This window comes from Parasteatoda tepidariorum, chromosome 6, assembly GCF_043381705.1.
Source record: "Parasteatoda tepidariorum isolate YZ-2023 chromosome 6, CAS_Ptep_4.0, whole genome shotgun sequence".
NCBI classification, from domain to species: domain Eukaryota; kingdom Metazoa; phylum Arthropoda; class Arachnida; order Araneae; family Theridiidae; genus Parasteatoda; species Parasteatoda tepidariorum.
In genome coordinates, this window is record NC_092209.1 from 30,777,938 (window position 1) to 30,801,536 (window position 23,599).

The window sequence follows — 23,599 nt, forward strand, 5'->3', positions numbered from 1 at the left end:
AATTTCAAACAAATTTGTACATCGTTCATATATTGCATCGAAATAACTGAATTTAATAGAATCTGCATATTGCAGGCAAAATTTCATTCTTTATTTATTTTGAATTATCCATTTATCATCCTTTACTTATTTTGTATTATCTATCATGAAATCTATTTATATTGTGGGGAGAGTAGATATTGACCATGTCAACTTTCATCTATGAAAAGGTACCCCGACATAGAGTCGAATTAACATGTCTTATATACTAGTGAATTGTAGTTGTAATTTTGTAGTGGTAGATACGCTACAATATAATACTCATTCATCTTGTATAAGTAAATCACGCTGCTTTTCATGATTGTTAAGATTCATTCAATCAAAATTTCAAACGAATTTGTACACCATTCATACATGTATCGAAATAACAGAGTTTAATAGAATCGGCATATTGCAGGTATAATTAGATCTCTCATTTTACCCCTATTAATCTTTTACTAGTCATCATCTCTTTTGAATGAAAAAGCAGGTTATATTGATAAAAGCACCTGGATCTAGAGCACTATATTCACAAAAAGACAGATTAAATGGATTTATTCTAGTACAACATAGGTATTGCTATGAGCATTGTGTACTGTACGCAAAACAGTAGAAAACGTTTATTTTTATTAATTAGTGTCTAAAATTAAATAGTCTTTCCTGTATCAAAAGCTTGCTCTTGGTTTGACAATAGTACTTTTGCTACTACCATTAGTGCCATTACCATTACTACCATTTTTTAGTACCATTAAGTATTTTAGTTAAAGCATCATTAAACATGCATTTTATCTTCTTTATAAATCCTGAATAATCCTTCTTGGCATCCCAATATTGCATATAACATTGTATATAACATCATTATATATAACATCATTGTATATAACATAAAGCATTTTACAATGGTTGTTGTGCATATGATTGAGCTTTTCATATAAAATTTGGAGCTTTTTTTTAGACAATTTAAGTACGCTTTAAATCTTCGTAAAATAATTGATATTTTATCTCATAATATTTTTATTCTTTATTTTGCTTTAAAATGTTAAATAATTAATGAAAAGTTAAAGTATTTTTTTAAAAAAATTATTATTAAAAAAAAATAAAAAATAGAAAAGTGGGAATAAGAAATGACGTACTCTTTCCTATAAGATCGATTTAAAACTTTTTTTTTCCTATGTGAATTATTAACAAAATTTTATTCTTTTTTCAATTGCTCCTTCAAATTTTGTTCTATGCATTCTACAAAAACACACTTTGCACTTGAAAAATTTTACACTCCCGTTGGAAACTATAAAAAGGGTTTCGGTTAATTTTTATCCAACCCAATTTAAAATAAAAGTTGCAAGAGTAAATATCTAAATAATAGAGTAATTTTCTGATTAAATATTTTACTGTCTAATTTTATGCCATCTTCCGATAAATTAAAAATATAATTGCTTTTTAATAATCGAATTTGAAATAAATTGAGTTTAGTATTATAAAACGCAAGTTCGCTTTCTTGAATGTGAAATTTATTTCTATTAACGAGACATAGCATAAAATTCATGTTGAATTTCACAGCAGGTGTTATTTTTCTGCATATTTTATGCTGATTAGCTAAAATAAGATTATTGAAAAGAAAAGCTGTGCAGCAAACAGATTTTGATCGATGGGTTTATTAAACCCATTATTCTATGATATAGCATAACAATATAATGATCAGTGACAAAAAATATTTTTTAAACTTTAAAAAAGAAAATCAGGGTAGAAGTGATTTCTTTTGTGTGATAGAATGAGGATCACTTAAAAATACCTCTGCGAGCAATTAAATACTTTGAATTGAATGTCACCAAAACAGAGAAGGCCACAGGCTAGAAAGGACCGAAAGAAAAACCTCTGATTTTAAACCCATTAGTAAGCCACCTAGACTGCATTTAGAACTTAGTAGGAAGCAAAATAAAACGTAAAAAATCCTCACCGCATTTCGTTTCCCATCGCCAATTAGCATGCCTCTAACCACCGTCCACGCCCAATAAGGTAGAAAAAAGTATACACACACACAAAAGCGCTCGCCAAACCCCTACGGGCTGTATTTATAAAACAGCCGCCGCCATGTTAGGCTTAACTGACGCCAGTACGAGTGACTTTTTTCATTATACTTTTATTTTTCTTGAGTTGTCTGTCAGTCATGAAATGGAATATTAGGCATGCAGACATGTCACGCGTAATTATACAGTTTTTCTTCTTCTCTCTTTTCGCCATTACGTCTGTCTGTCCATCGCGTAGAATTTTTTCTTCGATTCTATGACAAGAGCCATTTTTTTTCTTTTCTTCATCTGTCATTTTTCTGCTGTGTGTGAAAAAGCAGTACCCTAAAGCGATCTGTAGCTGAAATTTCATCAGAATCAATATCAAGTAAGAGAAACCGCATTTAGGGACGGATCAGGACAAGGTAGGTGGACGCATAGGACGACCCAAGAGGCTGGACGGGACAACCTATTTGTGTGAACAGAGTTTGAATTGTAAACTCGCACGTCAGGGTCAAAAACGCAGACAACCGTAAAAAATGAAGGTCCTCTTTCACAAAATGTATGTTTTTGTGAACTCTCATGTAATGTTAAGAGTAATAAATACGTGTAATAAACTCGTCAGGGAGTTATATTGCTTTTGAGAGCCTTATGTATGATGTTCCCAAAATGATCATATCTGCGTTTATTAATTTTCTTGCAAAGGGAACGAGACTGTCGCTTTGCTTTTTTTTTCCCTATTGTGACACCCTGATATGAGTGGTTGATTTTTCTTTCTAAATGCAAAGGAATGTACATTTTATAAAATCAATTTCTTTCTCAAATAATTTTAATGTTGTCATTTTACTGAACAGTCGAACTTAAGGGGAGAAAAAGAGAGAGGAGAAAGGAAGAAAGGATACATCAAAGATACATAATAGGTTTACTTTTAATAAATAGTTTTTACTTTTAATTAAAAACAATTACCATATATGTCAATACAGACAGTACTAAAAGTACAGACAACTGTTAAGAATGACAATAAAAAAAAATTGCATTCACAATTTAGGCTAAATTAGAAACAAACTGCATTCTCAATTTTCGTAAAAAATATCTTACATTTAACTTTCAAGTTTTCACAACTCCTAAATATTAATTAATAATTATTTATTAATTAATAATTAACAAAGGAGAATTATTTATTAGAGGAAATAGCAAAAAACTATATTTCCTATTTGTTTTATAATGTTTAAAGTATCAATTAATATTATTATTATTATTTTACAAATACTTGGACTGTTGGTTTAGATCGATAAATGTATACAATTATTAAGAATTCGTTCTTCTCATTAAATTTAGAAAAAATACATACGCTACATACCTGAACGTAGAATAGAGCTCGTAAAGTAGACATTTTTAGCAATTTTGTTTTTTTTAAAAAATGGTAAAAATTGTTGTTTTTTGGAAAATGTATAGGTATATAATATTTCTGCTTGCATGTATCAATTCTCCGACGTACTCAAGATACATATCAAAACAAGTTAAAATGTACGCAAATGCGTCATATTAGAATACATAGTTTTTCGTTAGGAATAGACATGTTTTTTTATTTAAAGAAATATAGCCTATCTATGAAATATCAATTGATCGTTTTTTAAAATAAGTTAGAAAGAGTATTTTAATGATTTTGCTCCTAATCACTTGTACTTATAGTATCAACTAGTATTATTATTATTATTATTTTACAAATATTTGGACCATTGCTTTAGGTCAATAAATGTATACAATTATTAGCAATTCGCTCTTCTAATTAAATTTAGTAAAAATACGTTCGCTGCACACCTCATAGAAGAATAGATCTCGTAAAGTAGACAAGTTTAGCACATTTTTTAAAAAATTATATCAAGTACATTATATTCAGCACATTGTATCAATTCTCCGATGTACTCAAGATACATATCAAAACAAGTTAAAATGTACACAAATGCGTCATATTAGAATACATAGTTTTTCGTTAGGAATGGACATGTTTTTTAATTTAAAGAAATATAACCTATCTATGAAGTATCAATTGATCGTTTATAAAGTAAGTTAGAAAGAATATTTTAATGATTTTGCTCCTAACCACTTATACTTATAGTATCAATTATTATTATTATTATTTTACAAATACTTGGACTATTGCTTTAGATCAATGAATGTATACAATTATTAACAATTCGTTCTTCTCATTAAATTTAGAAAAAATACATACGCTACATACCTGAACGTAGAATAGAGCTCGTAAAGTAGACATTTTTAGCAATTTTGTTTTTTTTAAAAAATGGTAAAAATTTTTGTTTTTTGGAAAATACATAAGTATATAATGTTTCTGCCTGCATATATCAATTCTCCGATGTACTCAAGATACATATCAAAACAAGTTAAAATGTGCACAGATGCGTCATATTAGAATACATAGTTTTTCGTTAGGAATAGAGATGTTTTTTTATTTAAAGAAATATAGCCTATCTATGAAATATCAATTGATCGTTTTTAAAGTAAGTTAAAAAGAGTATTTTAATAATTTTGCTCCTAATCACTTATACTATGTACTCTTATTAGTTTCAAATATTTCAAATTAGAAATCAAATAAACGTTATGAAACTATGTAATTTTTGATAAATATTTCTAAAACGTTAAAACTAGTCTAAAGTCAAATGTTTTTATTCATTTATTTATTTCATTTCTGTCAATATTAAACAATTTGAACCAATCTTAAAGCAATTATTTAAAGAAAAAAATTTAACATAAAATTTATACCCATTACAGAAACAATTTATTTCATGCTTCCATCATTAACAAAAACAAAAATACTAGTTAAATATACATTTCCTAGTGTTTATATAGAAACTTAAGTAGTGGGTTTATTTCATAATCAAAATTGTTTTTAAAACTTACGCTTTAATTCCTTAATACGTTTTATGAAATTTAAATACATAACCAAGTGCACTGTTTCTATTGAATTAATAATAGTAGTAAAATATTATCAAATTAAATTGAAAATTCTTAGCAAAAAATTGTTAATGCATACAAGAATTAATCAGATTGCAAATTGATTAAATAGCCTTGAATTTCGACAATAGTCTAGATAAGGTTTAATACCTAAAAGCAATATAATTGAATAGACTATTGTTTATTTTCTATGAATAAAAATCAAGGTTTATGCCTTTTTTTCAATGGCTATAATGTAAATCGTTTTAATGAATTTTACCAATCCAATTTAAAGATGCATTATGCATTTTTTAAGGGAAAAAAATATCTGTTTGCTTCAAATAATTCTTTAACAAAATGAGCTTTAAGTTTTTGTTTTCATTGTTCTTAATTTTGACCTTTTAAAGAGGAACTTAAAAATTCGGTTCCTTATCTAAAAACTAATTGTTTTTTTAATAAATAATCAATTATACAAGAGGAAAAAAAGTCTGGTGAAATTACCATACTACATGGAAATGGCATTTCTAAAAAAAGTAGAAAAAAAAAACATAATTCTGGTTAATGGCATTTCTAAAAAAAGGAGGGGGAAAAAACATAATTCTGGTTAATATAATCAAAAGATACGGTATTAAATCAATACATTCGGTAATTTTTTCCATTCATATGGCAACGGTTTATCAAAATATTTGGTTTTTAAAATTTTAGTTCTTACAACAACTTATTTAGTTCAAAATTCAAAACTGAAAAGTAAAAAAAGTTTTTTTTTATGCTATGCTCTAATTAAGGCACCATGATAAAATTACCAAAATTAACCACATGTACCAAATTTTAACACACATTATAAAACAGTATTTTATTGTTAATTTTACCAAAATCATTACCAACGTGCTTCGGTAAAAATTACAGATGTTTTGGTGTTTCCATAGAGCTGGAAACATGATAAAATTTACCATATTATGGTAGTTTTGAGCATAATTTTTTTCTCAGTGTAGCTAGTAGTGCTTTAGGTTAAGCAAAATGAATTTTTTTTTGCTGTTAACGAAATTTTTTAAGCGGAAAAAAATTTATTTGCACCAATCTAAAAATATGCTATAATAAAAAATAAGAATTTTTTAAGAGGCAGATATTTATGGGAGCAAAGAAAGAATTTCTTGAAAAAGTAAAGAATAATGGAAGAGAAACTATCCCAGAATTGTGTTTCATTGTTATGAACTTTCTTTCATGCTTTTTAATCTCAATGAAAGAAATAAAAAAAAATTTCATTTGGCATTACATATAAGAATTTGTGTTCGATTTTTTGACAACATAGTTTCCCATCAAGCTAATTTAAACAAACTATTCTTTTACCACGAGGTATTTTTCCTGTGTAATATTTTTTATCTCGGGATTTTATCCGGATATCATATCATTTTGGATATCGTGCTATAAGTGGCATTACATTTCTAACACGCGATATTTTGTTCATTACGCGTTAATTTAACTTCATACATTTCTATCACTCGATATCCAATTTTCCAATATCTAATTCAGATTAAATGAATTTATAAATAATTTTATTACTTTTGCAAATATTGTATAAAATGAGACAAATCTAAATATTTTTCGCTTTAATTGAATTTTTAATAAGGGAAAAAATCTGTTTTGAACCAATTATAAAAAACTACTTTCATAAGAAATTAGTTATTTTTTGAGAAAGATATTTATAGAGAAATAAGTAAAAAAAGGAAATTAATTAATTTTATTTAAATTAAAATTAATTATAAATTAATTAATTTTAAATATGATGAAAATCCGATCGATGTGAAATCATGCGAAAATTATTGTTCAAATTTTTATAAGGCACACAAAGTATTGTGAGTTTAACTATTTTCTGTCTGAAAATTTTATCCTAAATATAAAATTTTCCAATTTTTTTTTGTCAGTACATACAACAGTGTGTGTCCGAATTTTTTTTTACAATACGTACAACAATGTATGTCCGATTATTTTCTATACTGTATGCAATAATGTGAGGCCGATTTCTTTTAATTATACATACAACAATGAGTGATCGATTGCTTATTTTCTTTTTGAAAATACATATAACACTATGTGCCGATTTTTCTTTTTGATAATTCACTCAACAATGTGTATCCGATTTTTTTGTTTGTTAATTCATACAACAATGTGTGTCTGATTCCAAATTGTCCGTTTGATAAAACATACAACAATGTGCGTCTAATTTGCTTTACTAATGAAACATACAAATGTGTGTCCGATTTTCTTTGATAATACATATAACAATGAGTGTCCAATTTTTTTTCTTTTTTTGATAATATGTGCTAATTTTCCTTTTTGATAATTCACCTACAATAATGTGTGACTGATTCCAAATTTTCCTTTTGATAAAATATACAACTATGAATCTCCGATTTTATTTTATTTATTTATTTATTTTTTTGATGATACATACAAAAATGGAAGTCTAATTTTTTTTGCTAATAAAATATACAAATGTGTGTCTGATTTTATTTATTTATTTTTTTTTTGTTGTTGATAATACATACACAACAATGAGTGTCCGGTTTTTTTCTTCTTTTCTTGATAATACATACAACAATGTACGTCTGATTTTTTTTTTTTTTTTTGGATAGTGCATAACATAATGTGTTTCAAATTTGTTTCCCTAATAAAGCATTCAACAACATGTGCCCGATTTTTTTTCTTTTTTAACAGTACATACAACAATGTGTGCCAGATTTTTTATGCAGTTATCGGATTTATTATAGTTATTTATAAATATTTTGAACTTGATCTTGTTTGAACAAACTCTACTTTTACCACAGGGCATTTTTTTTCGTGTAATGTTTTTTTTTGTTCCACCCGATATTATATTTTTATACACAGCATACCAATACACGTATTACAACGAATACTGTATCCAAAACAGAATTAAATCATTTTCGTGATTATTGAACTTTTAAAAATAAGAAAAAGAATAAAGAAAAAACTATTTTTTGAAAAGAAAAACTGCTACCGTAAAAGAATCGAATCTTTCGTAAGGGAAGAAAAAAAATATTTTTCAGTGTCAACTTCAGTCATGCAGGAAATTATGTAATTCAAGAGTAGTTTTTATTAGGTAGAAAATACCATCTATTTGAAATCGCGCAAAATTATATGTTGACAGAAAGCCCCGAAGATTGAAGAAGTGGAAAAAAGAGAAGAAAAAGAAAAAATCGCTACATGTTCCATAATTTTCTTCATTTTTCAAAACAACGACACAAACGCAGTTCCACATTTTTTGAAATGTTAATGATCGCTCAACCGGAACTTGTAGGCGTTAAAATGGTAGTTTTTAAATCTAAATATCATCGAACATCTCAGCAAATATTAGTAATTTACGAATTAATTTCTTTTCTTTCTGGAGGAATCATCAATAAATTTTAAAGTGGTTTTTTAAGAATAACTAAAATGTGCACTTCAAAATATGAAAAGTAATCATTATTTTATATGAAGAATTTCAAATGAGTTTTGAAGACATATTGGGATTTCTTATAAACTAAATTAATACGTAGAATAATAAATTTTAGCGAAAAATTTAAATTTCTAAGTAAAATTTGTGGCTTTTTTTTTTTAAAAGATAAAATTTAATGTTTTGATTATTATATTTCTTTGTTTATCTAAAAATTAATTCTTATTTAAACAATCTAAATTTTAAATTGAAATGAAATTAGGATTCTTTGTTAATCCGTTAAAAATTATTTTAAATAAAAAATTTGTATTTGAAGGTTTCCATTAATGGGCCATTTAAATAAAACGATCTCTGAAGTATTCTAATTTGACAAATTTATAGTTCTGTACATGTTAATGTAAATATTACTTTCCATACTATGCATATTTAGATATAAATATAAAGATTATTAAATATTAAATAAATATTGCAAAAATAAAAACAAAGTGCATTTGGCCCAATGACAGAAACTGGTGTTAAATGAATATTGGAAAAATAAATACGAAGTGCATTTGGCCCAATGACAGAAACTGGTGTTAAAATAAATATTGGAAAAATAAAAACAAAGTGCATTTGGCCCAGTGGCAGAAACTGGTGTTAAATAAATATTGGAAAAATAAAAACAAAGTGCATTTGGCCCAGTGGCAGAAACTGATGTTAAACAAATATTGGAAAAATGAAAACAAAGTGCATCTGGTCCAATGGCAGAAACTGGTCACCTCTACCGAGTCATTATCAATGGGACTTTAGCTATTACAAAATACTAGCATCAGTAATATGTTTACAGTTGGGCCACAAGTAGCCCAATCATAGCAAGTAGCAGTCAGTAAATAACATGTGCGTGAAGAATTCAATTATATAATTATTCCTAATATATTTAAATAACTCTGATTCAACACTCTTTTAAATATGCTATTATTAGTAACTATTTAAACAATTTCAACGTCTCACTGATATCAATGCTTCGATTACACTGAAAACTTAAAACAAAAGTACGAATTAGTCCAGGAACATTGTTGAATTAACTCGTTGTCAAGTTTGTTATTTTCAAATTTCATAACATATATGAAACAGTCATTAAATTGTGCTTGGCTTTTAATAAATGCAAAATATTAGAAGTGGCACAACTAAAGAGCCATTTCCTTCCTCAATAATAGTGTAAAACATTTATGAAACTTAAAATGATTTTTGAATGCAAATTTAATGTAGTTGGAGTAAGTTTTTTTTAATTATTTTTTTATTATATACATATCCGTCGCTGAACAGCAGACCCAATTTTATGGGTTTACGACTACTAATGTTCAACTCCGTAGCCCTGAAATTTTGAACCAATCCAGAAGATAAGGAAACTCATAGATCAGTTCTCCCAGAGGTATTGATTTGTTATGGGAACATGAAGGATTTTGCGACTCGACAGATTTAACGTGCATCAAACACCATTTACTACAAGGGGAGTCATCAGCCGGCGGCTATCGAACCCACGAACTCTTGGACATGGGCCCAGCTCCGTACCAACCAGGCTATCTCGGCATAGTTGGAGTAAGTTGTTATAATGCTTTGCACCATTATACTATGCTGTTAGAATTTTCATTCTAAATTTATGGTAAAATAACCGTCAACAGTCTGTTCAGTCAATTAACTGTAAAGTTTACGGTAAAGAATATTTTTCATCTTAACGGTTTTGAAACCATTTACAACTAGTATAGTTACTAAATCATGAATACAAAACTACACGGTTTTTTAACCATTTACAGCTACCACGGTTTCAAAACCATAAAAAATGGAGATTTTACTGGACATAGAAGCTAGACTTTTCGTTAGGTAATGGTCAGTGGAGGGTGCAGGACACTCTTCATGCGTTAAAGGGAATGGAAGCGTCAACGCTGGGATTCGAACCCCCCTTAATTCAGTCATGTGATTAATAGATAAGCTATCTCGGCTAGAATACATACGCAGTTGCATGGAACTAAGTTGCATCATTAAGTGGGCTTGGTTGATGCAATAAAATTCTAGTTAGTTTACCCTTTTATCTTTAAAAAAATGGTTAATAAACGATTTTTCTCGCTGTTAACAATATGAGAACCTTCCTATTTATTGTTATTAGACTGTTTTGTTTAAATATGGTAAAATAACAATTAAATAGATTGTTATGTAGCCATTTTTTTCGAGAAATTTCTAACTAAGAACTAAGTTGCATCATTAAGTGAGCTTAGTTGAGGCATTAAATTCTAGTTATTTAACACTTTTAGTTAAAAAAAAAAGTTAATGAACGATTTTTCTCACTGCTAACAGTTTGATTACCATCTTATTTATGGTTATTAGACTGTTTTGTTTAAATATGGTAAAATAACAATTAAATTGATTGTTATCTAGCCGTTTTTTCCGAGAAATTTCTAACAGTGTACCATAAGATACTTAGCTGGGAAAGTGACCTAATCTTTCAGCCTTTTTTTATGTTAGCATAAATTTTAGAGTTGAAATTTAGTAATTCTGTATATAATGCAAAATTAAATTTTGTATTTTTCAGTTGTATACAGTAGAATGAATTTTAGGTTATTTTTTATAAAATGCAAGCGATTTCCAAAAGAAAGAACTTCAATTGAAATGAATTTGCTTTCCTATGCTTTCATAACGCATGGATTTTTTCTATCATTGCTTACTCCTTTCAAAATCCATAAGTTAATTCTTATATGCTTTAATCTGTAATTCTATGTGATCTAATAATTCTTGTGTATCAAAGCGATTCAAGAATAAATGAAGTTTGAAAGTTAACTTCGAGTGAAATCGAAATTGCATTCCATATTTAAAATTATTATCTGTACTCAAAATTGGATTTTGTAAACAAAATTTTATTCTATATTCAATACACTCAAAAGTTAATCTCATATTAAAAATTTATTTCCTTACTAAAAATTAGATTCCATATTCAGAATTAGATTCGATATTCAAAATTAGATTTCTAAATTAAAATTAAAATTTTCGATTCAAATTTTAATTTATTTTAATGGCTTCTAAAATCACTATAATAGGCACTAATATGCTAGGTGTGCGTTAGATCATTAAATCTAATGCAAATCGAAAGGAAATTTTGAATTAAAAAGTATATAGAGCAACAAAATTATAAAAAGAGGTGCAATTAAAAGTGACAAGGTTTTAAATTACTAATTTTGAACAAAAGAAAAATATTAAAATGACGTTTTTATACTAATTAGCGCAAATGTAAAATGGGCTACTAGACATTTCCAAATCAAAATCTGTTTTTTGGGTTTCCGACTACTAATCCTCAACTCTGTAGCCTTGTGATTTTGAACCCAATCCAAAAGACAAGGGAACTCCTGGATCAAGTATGCGGAGAAATTTGCCTTCATGGAGGACTTTTCGTTGGAACTAACCCGCATTGGCGTTACATGGTGAGGAAGACCTCAAGAATCTTCCAAAGTTAGCCTGATAACAAGGGAATTTTAACCCATGGTCCGTCTACCTCTGAGGATATTTCATATCAGCACTGCTCTCGATGCAAGCCGGATGTGAAATTCGTATCGACCAGCCATGGCTGGGATTCGAGCCCGGTTTACCTCATTGAAAGGCAGACGCTCTACCATTATTTGAATTATTTTATTTTTATAATTTTATATCCGTCGTTGAACAGCCGATCCCACTTAATGGGTTTACGACTACTAATGTTCAACTCCGTAGCCTTGTAATTTTGAACCCAATCCAGAAGACAAGGGAACTCCTGGATCGAGTATTGGGAGAAATTTGCCTTCGTGGAAGACTTTTTGATGGAGCTAACCCGTATTTGCGTTACATGGAGAGGAAGACCACGAGAACCTACTACGGTTAGCCTAACGGCAAAATTCTAAAGAGAAACAATTCAAATTTACCAATTTTCAAATTAGTTATTTTCTCCCGATAAGATAAAATCGCAAGGACCACTGCTGTTTTCTGAATGCACAAAGGCTGTATGCTGAAAGGGCCATGCTTGCAGAGGAACTTATTAGAGTTTTTTTCTTTTTCTTTTTTTTTTTTACGAAAATCTAATTTTTTTTGTAAGTTAAAGCAATCCCAAGTGCTTTTTCGCTAGTTTTTTCCACTCCTTTTTTGCTTTACATTGCATTTTATTTTGCCATGTAAGACTTTGAAACTTGAAATTACGAAGGTGCGTTGAAAAATTTACAAGGAATGAAAAGAAATAAAAAATAAAAGTAAATTCGATTTCATTATTAGTTCCAGAATAATTAACCGTTAAACTTTTAGTAGAAAAAAAAACATGTTGGCTGATCTACTGTCTGTTGAAATGCATGAAATTTGGCGCTCTGATAAAGGACCATTATGAATTTAAAAAATTAACTGGAGTTTCTTGGAAATATTTACTTGTTCAAAAGTTTTTGCAATATTAAGTGTTTTTTGTACAATTTTTTTCCCCTTTAAATGATAACTACTTAACAATTGCTGTAAAAATAATGTATATGTCGCAATTTATATTTTGTAAGGTCTCGCTTGACTTCATGTCAAAAGTAATTAAAAAAATTTATTAATTAAATTATGAGAGAAAAATTAAATTTTGCCTATTAGAAATCTCAATTTATATCCAAATTTTTAACGATAAAAACTGAAGAAAAATAAAAACTTTTTTCCAATGCTAACTGTTTTACGATTTAAGGTCGTCGTTTCATATTATTTACAAGTACTAGACGTACTTTTTATTTATTACTTCTTATTGGAGTACACATTATACATTCCAAAGTTTAATTTTTTGTTCTAAAGTACAATTGGATATTTTTTAAATCCAGGTATCTTTTCCTTTCGCAACGGTTTACATGTTAATAAAATGTGTTTTTGCAAAATTATACAAATGACATATTTTCTGAACTAAATTATCTTTTATTATCGACTTCATAAGGAAAAAGAAAAAAACAACGATAAACAGGAAGCAACTGGCTGATGAGCGGAGCAAACAGGGAGCTAGGAATGAGCCTCCTTGTGTTAAAACGAAAGTAATAAAAGGATTTGTTACATTAAATAAGACAAAAGTTAAAATATAAAAGCAAATATCAAAACAAGACATAATGTTATAGTTGCAGGAATTATTTTTTAAATAGAAAAGAAAAACGAGTTCGACTATCATTAAGTTCTTAATCTGGAAAATAGTTTTTTATTGGTTTCAATAATGATCAATCACCTATCCTAAAATATTTAAAGTAGACGTCGTATAATGCAAATTAAATATTAATAAAAAATTTAACTAAATATTGATGTACATTCTTTCCATACACGATATAAGTTTACTTGTGTAATAAAGTAATATTTTATGCATGGAAACAAATTTAAAAAACAATCGGGAGATAAAAGAATATCTTACTGTTTATTTATTACAGTAAATTCAATTAAATGAATTCAAGCTCAAAAGGTTTAAATTATCTAGGTTTATTAGCTTTTATTTTATAAATATTTAAAAAATCTAATGTTTTGGTAATTTTTGATTTTTTTTTTAAAATTCCATTTATTTTGAAAGATTTCTCGTTAGATTTTTAGGTAAAATTTTCAAATCAGAAATCTATAATGAAATTCATCATTCTTTCTAATATGAAATTCAAAAGAATATTTGTAAAAATAGTTCATTTTTGTTCTTAAATCTTCTTGATTCAGAAACAGATATTTTCTTTTAAACAATAGAAGAAGAAAAAGTGTTAAATTCTTTTTCTTTTAAATTAATTGCCATTTTAAGTTTTGTATTGTTTCTATTATATTAAAGATCTATAAATGTTAACGTTCAAAAAATGTTTGTTAAATATTTTTAATGACTTTTAATTTTTTTTTTAAATTCTAAAATATTTATTCGTAATACTGAGAATATCATATTTAATTTAGTTAAAGAGACGTATATGTTTATTAATGAACTAAATTATTTCTTCCTAACAAAACAAACATTTTTCAGTCAATATATTTTATTACAAAGCAGTAATACTTTAAATTTATATTTTACAAATATTTACGAAAATTAGTGATATGTTTTATACGATTTTCTTTGAAAATAATTTGTGAAAAATTAAATATACAAATATTGTATGATATTTATATGCATAATACACAGTATTACTTCAGATATAAATATTTTATTACTTTAGCTAATCAAAAATATTGCTTTATTCCTTTAAAGTATGTTGTTAATACAAAGCAAAATATTCCAAATGAAAAGATATATTTTGAAAAATATAAAAAATACATTATTTCGACAATATGCATCAACTTTAAATCATACCTACATCAAATTACACAGTAAAAAATTCTGGATAAAGTGATGTTAAAAAGTACTAGGACCCTGAATGCAGTATCCTTGAAATCCACTTTACCGTAATATCTATTTTTAGCGCAAAATTTTATACCACAATTTTCGTAGTGACATTTATTTAATTTTGCGTTGAAATGGATTTTACGGTAAAAAGTACTGACCCCCTGCGTGCTGGTACTTTTCACCGTAATTTGAACTGGAATTTCTTACGGTGCAAGGCATCAAATTAATTTCTTATTCAAATTAATTAATTAAGAAATTACATCAAATTTTGAAAATAAGGACATTTCGAAGTGCTAAGCAATTACAAGTTACTAAGCCATTTCTTTAAGCGCATCTATTTAATACGTAATTCAACTAAATTTCGATGCACCTATTATATTTGAATAACAACAAACTCAGATGTAAGTTTTACTGAATTCAAATTACAACAAAGCCATATCATTCTACATTATAATGAATACTTAATAATTAATGATACGTAACTAGTAATAGTTAATGATGCATAATTAATAATAATTAATGATACATAATTAATAATACATAGCGATAGAATATTACCTTACGTTTTAGTTAAATGAAATTTCTTTTAAGAAAAAGAAAAAACAATTTAAATGCAGTTTTGTGTGTTTTTATGCACACCTGTCGGAAAAATGACACTAAAGCCGCCAGCTGTCCGAGTTCCGCGGCGACATGACTTCAACAGCGTCAGTCTTGACAAATACGGAAACTTGTCCAAAATGACAGCGGCACGTAGGACGTATAATCCCGCTACCGAATCAATACCTTTACGTCAATCATCTCGTATGTGAAAGAATGACCACCGACGTTGATTTTTGCCGTCGAAATTAAAAACAAAACGGTACAAAAACACCTGTATATCAATTTCGCTAGCAGTAAATAAGATATAAAATATGTCTATTTATTATACCACTTTCTTATTTTGATAAAGAATTTTTTTTCTAATTCCAAATAAGATATATTTAGATTGTAAATAAATAAAAAATATTTAGATAATTACAATTAATGAATTAATTTAATTTTTCTTTATAAATTTTATGTTAATCCGTACCTGTCCGCCGGAGAGTTTAAACTTAAAAAAAAAGAAGATTTGAAATATATGTTCATAAATTATGATTAATTTTGTTTCTAAAGATTATAATTATTAGAAACAAAATTGTAGAAAACACCTGCTTATCAGTTTCATAGATAGTAAATAAAGTATGAAAAATGTATTATAAATAGTACCACTTTCTAATTTTCATAAAGATTTTCTTTTTAATTTTAAAGAGTAAATAAATGAAAAAACAATTTTCATAATAAGAAGTTAGTAAACTAATTTAATTTCCCCTTGTAATTTTTAGATTAATCCGAAACTGCCACCTTGAAGTTTCAAACTTAAGATTTCGCTTAAATAAATCTTAAAAATCATTGTGAGATTAGCTGCTTATTTTTATCATCTAGCAAAAAGTTTTGCATTAATAAACACATTCTTATTTTAAACTAAGTTTTAGTTTGAAAAGAATTTATCTGTATACTATCACCTTTTTATCGATGAATCTAGTAAATCTGGCAAGAATCGATGACAAAGCTTTGAATTGATATATTAATTCATCTTTTCAATTATTTATCTATTCAATAATCATTTTAATATTTTAAAAAAATTATGAAATATAGTTTAAAAAATTTGCTGAAACGATAACTTTTTAACAAAAGCTATGTGATGTTAATTCTATTTTTTTTTTAATTTTCCAACTCCTATAATTGAAAGTATTCTGTAAATATACATTAAAAAACAATATCATTTCCTATTTTACAGTTTAAAACTTTTCTGAAATGTTCATTTTTTTAAATATTATTAACTAACATGCTATAGCGTTTTAACAATCAAAAGAGAGTTGTGTATTAATTGTATTCATTTATCTTACGGTTTTTATTGTTATAAAATTTTTCTGGAATATAATTTAGAAATAATTAGCATGCACATTGGTATTTTTTTGTTTATCCTTAAAGTGTTAGCCCTGTATTATTTACACTTTACATAATTAAAAACATCCCTGACATGAGTTATGCAAAGCCAGTGAGCAGTCATGGCAACATTTCGGCAAATATTAGGGGTTGGGAAAATTATTTTCAATTCATTATTACTCACAGTATGTTTCTTACCTTTCATTCAGACTGAAATTTAAGACCAAAAATTATCGCATTTCAAAATTTCATTTATAAAAACATGTAATAAGTCATTAAGTTGATTGAATAGCATGTTTCATTGCGACCTGCTAAATAATGCAACTAAATAATGCAACTCAGCGGTGAGCAGAGCACATTTATTTTTACCTAGCAGACAAAAAATATTAACTACATATATCTATTCCCTGTTTTTGCAGATAAATCTTATAACTTTTCCACTGTGTCAATACAGAGCTTTGCCCTCTTGGGATGGCATGTTACAATAAATAATTGCAGTAAAATTATTTTTAAAATGTACTGAATGACCATACCATCACCAACACTGATTAAAGATAAAACAAGAATTATTATTTCATATTCAAACTTCAACATATTTTGATTTATTAATAAATGCTGATAAATGGTTTAATAAGCTTTAAAATGAAAATCTGATGCACAAACATTGTGCAATGCAATTTATTCTTATATTTAAAAAAAATTTAATCTAAATAAAAGGAATCAATAAAATGTATATAATAATAATTAATTTACCATTATGCCATTGAATCAAAATTATGAACTTATATTTTAAGATATAGCACAGGAAAAATGCACATTGTACATAATTTTTATTGAAATATTTATTAAATTTTATTTTAAAATTACAGATGAAAGATGAAATTAAAATGTACTTTTTTTTTAAATTTGTTGTGTTGCCTAACTGCTGATTTGTGGCTAACAGTAGAATAAGAATAAAATGTTTTAGATTTCAAAAACTGTTAATTTTAAGTTTTATTTATTTGTTATTTTTTTAATTTTATTTATTTATTTACCTTTTTTTTTACTCAAAGGTATTTAAATTTATGTTAATAATCTATAGATACTCCATATAAAGAAAATAATAATGACTGTATTTTTCCGGCGCTTTTTTTGGATTGCAGGCATTTCGAAGTATTTTTTACTATTATTTATTAATTGATTTATTTATTGCTATCTATTATCAGTATGAATTTCATTTTTTTTTTTTTACTTAGTTCAATGAATAGTCGAACTTATAACTTTTATAATTTCAAGGCTAATTAAAAACATATCGATTTTTACAACTATACGTATTAATTTCAAATCATTTACTGAAACAATATATGAAGGAAACATTATTCGGACTGCGTTTGCAATTTCATAGAACTTTTTTGGTAGCATGCTTGTCCTAGTACTTTTTTCTTGGCTTTTTATTTATTTATTTATTTATTTCTATTACTAGATTGAATTTCATCATATTTATTACTTATTTGAGCAAATAACGAAAGTAATAAATTTTATAATTTCAAAGCTAATTGAAAGGATAGTATATGAACACATTTACGGAACATTTACTGAAACAGTTTATGAAGGATACCTTATTTGGATTAAAACTGCATTTTCAAAGAACTTTATTTTTTATTGCAGGCTTTTCCTAGTACTTTTTACCGGGCTGTTTATTTATTTCTATTACTAGTATGAATTTCCCCTTATTTATTACTTACTTGAAAAAATAAACGAAGTAATAAATTTTATATTTTCAAAGCTAATTAGAAACATATTAATTTTTGCAAACTATGCATATTATTTGCAAAACATTTACTGAAACAATGGATGAAGGATACCTGCATCAAAACTGAGGAAAGCGCCATTTATTTACTTCAACAAATAATTGAAGTAATAAGTTTTATATTTTCGAAGCTTATTAGAAACATATTAATTTTTACGAACTATACATATTATTTGCAAAACATTTACCGAAACAAAGAGGAAGGATACCTGCATCTAAACTGAAGAAAGCTCCATTTATTACTTACTTGAACAAATAATTAAAGCAATAAATTTTATATTTTCAAAGCTAATTAGAGGCATATTAATTTTTACGAACTATTCTTATTATTTGCAAAATATTTACTGAAACAAAAAGGAAGTATACCTGCATCAAAACTGAAGAAAGCTCCATTTATTACTTACTTGAACAAATAATTATAGTAATAAGTTTTATATTTTCAAAGCTAATTAGAAACATTTTAATTTGCAAAACATTTACTGAAACAATGGATGAAGTATACCTGCATCAAAACTAAAGAAAGCTCCATTTATTACTTACTTGATCAAATAATTAAAGTAATAAGTTTTATAATTTCAAAGCTAATTAAAAGCATATTAATTTTACAAACTATGCATATTATTTGCAAAACATATACTAAAACAATATATAAAGGATACTTGCATCAGAACTGAAGAAAGCTCCATTTATTACTTACTTGAACAAATAATTAAAGTAATAAGTTTTATATTTTCGAAGCTAATTAGAAACATATTAATTTTTGCAAACTATACATATTATTTGCAAAACATTTACTGAAACAATATATGAATGATACCTGGATCAAAACTGAAGAAAGCTCCATTTCCTCTCACCATCAACGTCTGGAAAGAGATACAAAGTAACTCTGCATCATAAATCTGATTGTGCATTACAACGGAATTATGCACACTCTTAATGTTGAATGATAATAGTAATGAAATTCATTGCACCACACCCCTGGTGGGGTGGAAGCGGGGGCATATACTCGATCACATTTCCTGTGACTTTAATACACACATATGCCAGAAATAATATCCATAAGTTCTCGTGCAGAAATGCGTGATTGGTCATTAGCCAGCCTCTTTCCAGCCAGAGGGGTTCCATTCATTTCGGAACACGCCAAAATGACAATTCAGTAATAACAATGATGCTTCAAGACTTCATTGTTATGCGGGGGTAAGATTGGCGATACCAATTTGAGAACTTTTCCGACAAAAATTGCCGCTCTAGGGAAAACATCCAATACAGTTGAATTCGTTTGCCGTTCGTTATAAATAAAGATGATTTGTAATTTTACGAGCTTTATTCGGAATTTAAAGTTCAATTTTGGTTTGATGGGATCACTATTAGAATTCTTGATCTATGTTTAGGGAGTTATAAATATAAATGTAAGGATTAAATTGCGTCAAAGTTAAGTTAATTGCGATTTGTGGACATTGATACATTACGCTTCAAACAGTAAGAAATGCTGCTTAAAAGTAAATTGCGTGTATTTTTTGCAACAAATCATCTTGTAAAATTATTCATTGCAATCATTTCAATGTAGCTGTTCAATCATACAGAACAAAAATAGGTTTTCCCACTTAAATGTAACAGTTTAATTAAGTGAGTATTTTGGTTGTATTCGGTTATTAGCATTAAAGCTAGTTTTTTGCCTTACTGTTGTTATTTTACTCATTGATGTAAACAATTTCTTTTAAAAACGAAAATGTTCGTCAATAGAGTTGCAGAGCATATTATTGGATTTATTTTAATTTGCAAATTTAAGACGAACAAAACTATGGTAAATTAAGCTTACGTAATCAACTTAGCTTAGCATGAGATAGTATTTTAATAATTATCAGTTTCTCATTAATAAAAGTATGTACAGCAAGTATCGCTTTTGAATATTGTAATTATATTCTGAAAATTTTTAAATTCAATCTATCAAAAAATAGTAACCTAATATTTTGCAAACCATTTACGATGATAATTAATTTCAGAAATGTTTCAATTTATGAATAAAAAAAATATTTTTAGTATTTCCAACTTTTTTGTTATCTACTTTACATTTAATTGGCACTCTTTATGGACGCACTAGTTTAAATTGTTGGAATCCTTCCAATATATACCTTTCACAAAGACACCTATACAGTTATTAGTTATTTGAGAAGAAGTTACCCTATTTATAAACTATTTAATTATAGTTTATTGAATGTTTTCAAATTATTTTCTAAAATCTTTTAATAATCTTACTCAGTTTGAATAGCTAAAATTTTTCTAATTTTTAAAAAGAATAATCTTTATCTATGAAACATTTTTGTACAAATTTAATGAGTTGTCATTTATCACCTTTTAAAAATTTTATCGACTTATACTTTGTATGGTTCTATATGATCTAAGGAAAATATTCTAGAATATGTTAATGCAAACAAATATTTAAATTTAACGTGGTTTTGCGAATAAATGAACATCACATCTTTTGATTTCAAAGTGATTTTTTTCCGCCCTAAACATTTTCGTAAAAAATAAATGAATAAATAAAAAAAATATTTCAAGTTCAAGAAGCTGTGTTTTAGTTTGTGCGTTAACATATAATCGAGCGTTTATGTACATTTAAAAAGTGTCTACATTTAAATCTTAACACCAATAATTAAATATGTTTACAAAAAACTCATCAGCATTCACACGATTTGTGAATTATTTTCGATTCCTAAAACATCAATTTTGGTGGACATTGTATGTTATCGATTCATTGTAAAAACCGTGGTACAATATCTCTTCGAATTTGGTGAATGAAAACTCCAAAAATTGTGGGTATGTTATACCGGATCGAACGACAAGTCAGCACTTGCAGACATTGTGTGAAATTTTTTCCAAACTTAATACACACTTATAAAAATATTTCGAATGTAACAATCAGGGGTTTGTGACTGATAGAAATTTGAATGTGAATAACTGGTACAATTTAGACAACTCTCTTCAATATAAAATCGTAATGCATATAAATTGTTAATCGTAATGCATGTGAAATGTTTATCAATCGAAGGTTACACAGGATGTATATTTTTAGAAGTTCTAAATATTATTCGAACCAATTTAAAAAGTGTATTAGCGTGCATCTTCCAAAGAATAAGTAAAGCGAGGTCGGAATACGAAACAATCAGGAAAGAACTGTGAAAGCAGTTTAGGAGGTTGGCGAGCGCAACGTGAAGAGGGTGTGCCCCAATAACATTAATAATCTTATAATTTGAGTAATAAAAAAAAGCAAATTTTATTTTTCATTATAATCCACAGAGGAGGGCCGAGATAGCCTGGTTGGTAGGACACTGGGCTCATGTCCAAGCGATCGTGGGTTCGATCCCTGCCAGCCGAAGACTCCCCGTGTGGTAAATGGTGACTGATGCACGTTAAATCTGTCGGGGTCACAAAGTTCTCCGAGTTCCTATAACAAATCAACACCTCTGGGGGTACTGATTCATGAGCACCCAAGTCTTCTGGATTCGGATCAAAATTACAAGGATACGAAATTGGACCTAAGTAGTCGTAAGCCCAGAATTGGGTCGGATGTTTAACGACGGTTATAACATAAAATCAAATCTAATCCACAGAGAAGCATGGTGGTTTAGGAAATAGATCACTGGTGAGGAAACCCGGGTTCGAATATTAGCGATGGCTATACGAATTTCCGCACCCTACTCGCATCGACCGCAGTGCTGACGTAAGAGATCCTCAGCGGTTGACGGATAATGAGTTTTGAGTCCCCTTGCCGTCAGGCTAACCATGATGGTTTTCGTGATTTTTCTCTGCAAGAAGCTCGAACGCGGGTTGGTTCCTTCAATTAAATCCACCACCAAGGCAAATTTCTCCCAATGTTTGATCCAGGAGTTCCTTTCTTCTGGATTGGGTTCCAAATTACAAGGCTACGGAGTTGAGCATTGGTAGTCGTAAACTCAGAATTGGATTGGCTAATCAATGACGGGTATAAACTAATACACTGTAAACCCAGCTAATGGGGCAGCTATTTAGGACAATATTAAATCTAGATTGAGTGCCATAAAATAATTTATGTAATTAAATTCTCAATTCGCTACTCTTCCGATTCTCCATTCTTACTAACACAGAAATTTGAAAAATCTCCAAACACTGAAACATATAGGATTACAATAACTAAGTCATTAAAAACAAAATAAAATTCAAGTCCTTCTGCAACGCCAGAATACACACCGAAATTGGTTAAGCGTGAAAGATTCCTCGGCTGAATTCAAGTCTATAGATTCTATCAGTGCGGATGCGAAACCAGACTTAAATAAAAATGTTCTATTTCTGTTCGAATTCTCAAACCCACGCGTCACCCCCTTCTTTATTGGTCAAAGATATCAAAAGATGAAATCCAAGGTTATGCATACTACAGTGAACTTTCATACAGAATTTCATTCAGCAACTATTAAAGTTAAAAAAAATTTGAAAAATATATCTTTAAGGCAGGAAAATCACTTTGAGGATGCACTAATACATTTATTTGCGACCTATTTTATTTTATTTCATCATATAAGTAACAGAAATCAGGCAAAAGCGTTTGAACTCAGATTTGTTATGATGCTAAACCGAACTACACTGTTAGAAATTTCTCGGAAAAACTGGTTAAATAACGATTTATTTAATTGTTAATTCACCATATTCAACAAAACAGTCAAATAACCGTAAAAAAGATGGTATTCAAACTGTTAACTAAGAGAAAAACAGTTTATTAACTATTTTGACCTAATACAGCTAAACAACTGGAATTTTATCGTACCAATTATACCCATCTAGTATATTTATTTAGTTCCTTGCAGTTGGGTACATATTATAGCCGAGAGAACTAATCTGTTAATCCCATGATCGGCAGAACCGGGGTTCGAGTCAAAAGGTTGACACCATAACATTTCCTCCATTCTCTTCAACACATGAAAAATTTATAGTTCCCGGATCTCCCCAATTTGTGATCTTAGACTATTTGAATACTATATTCTCTTTCACAGATAGATGGCAGCACCATAAAGATGCTTAACAAAAAAAGTCTAGTATTTCCCATCTCTTGACAT

The 23,599-nt window shown here is 27.9% G+C and overlaps 1 long non-coding RNA gene across 1 annotated transcript in view; it reads right to left on the bottom strand.

Annotated features, from left to right (window-relative positions):
* The window catches only part of LOC107448626 (uncharacterized), a 34,752-nt gene extending 15,119 nt beyond the window's left edge, over positions 1–19,633 (bottom strand). Inside the window, exon 1 of the long non-coding RNA XR_001584673.2 lies at positions 19,330–19,633. This is a non-coding gene — a long non-coding RNA (uncharacterized lncRNA). The remainder of the gene's footprint in view (positions 1–19,329) is intronic.
* Between the last annotated feature and the right edge of the window lie 3,966 nt (positions 19,634–23,599).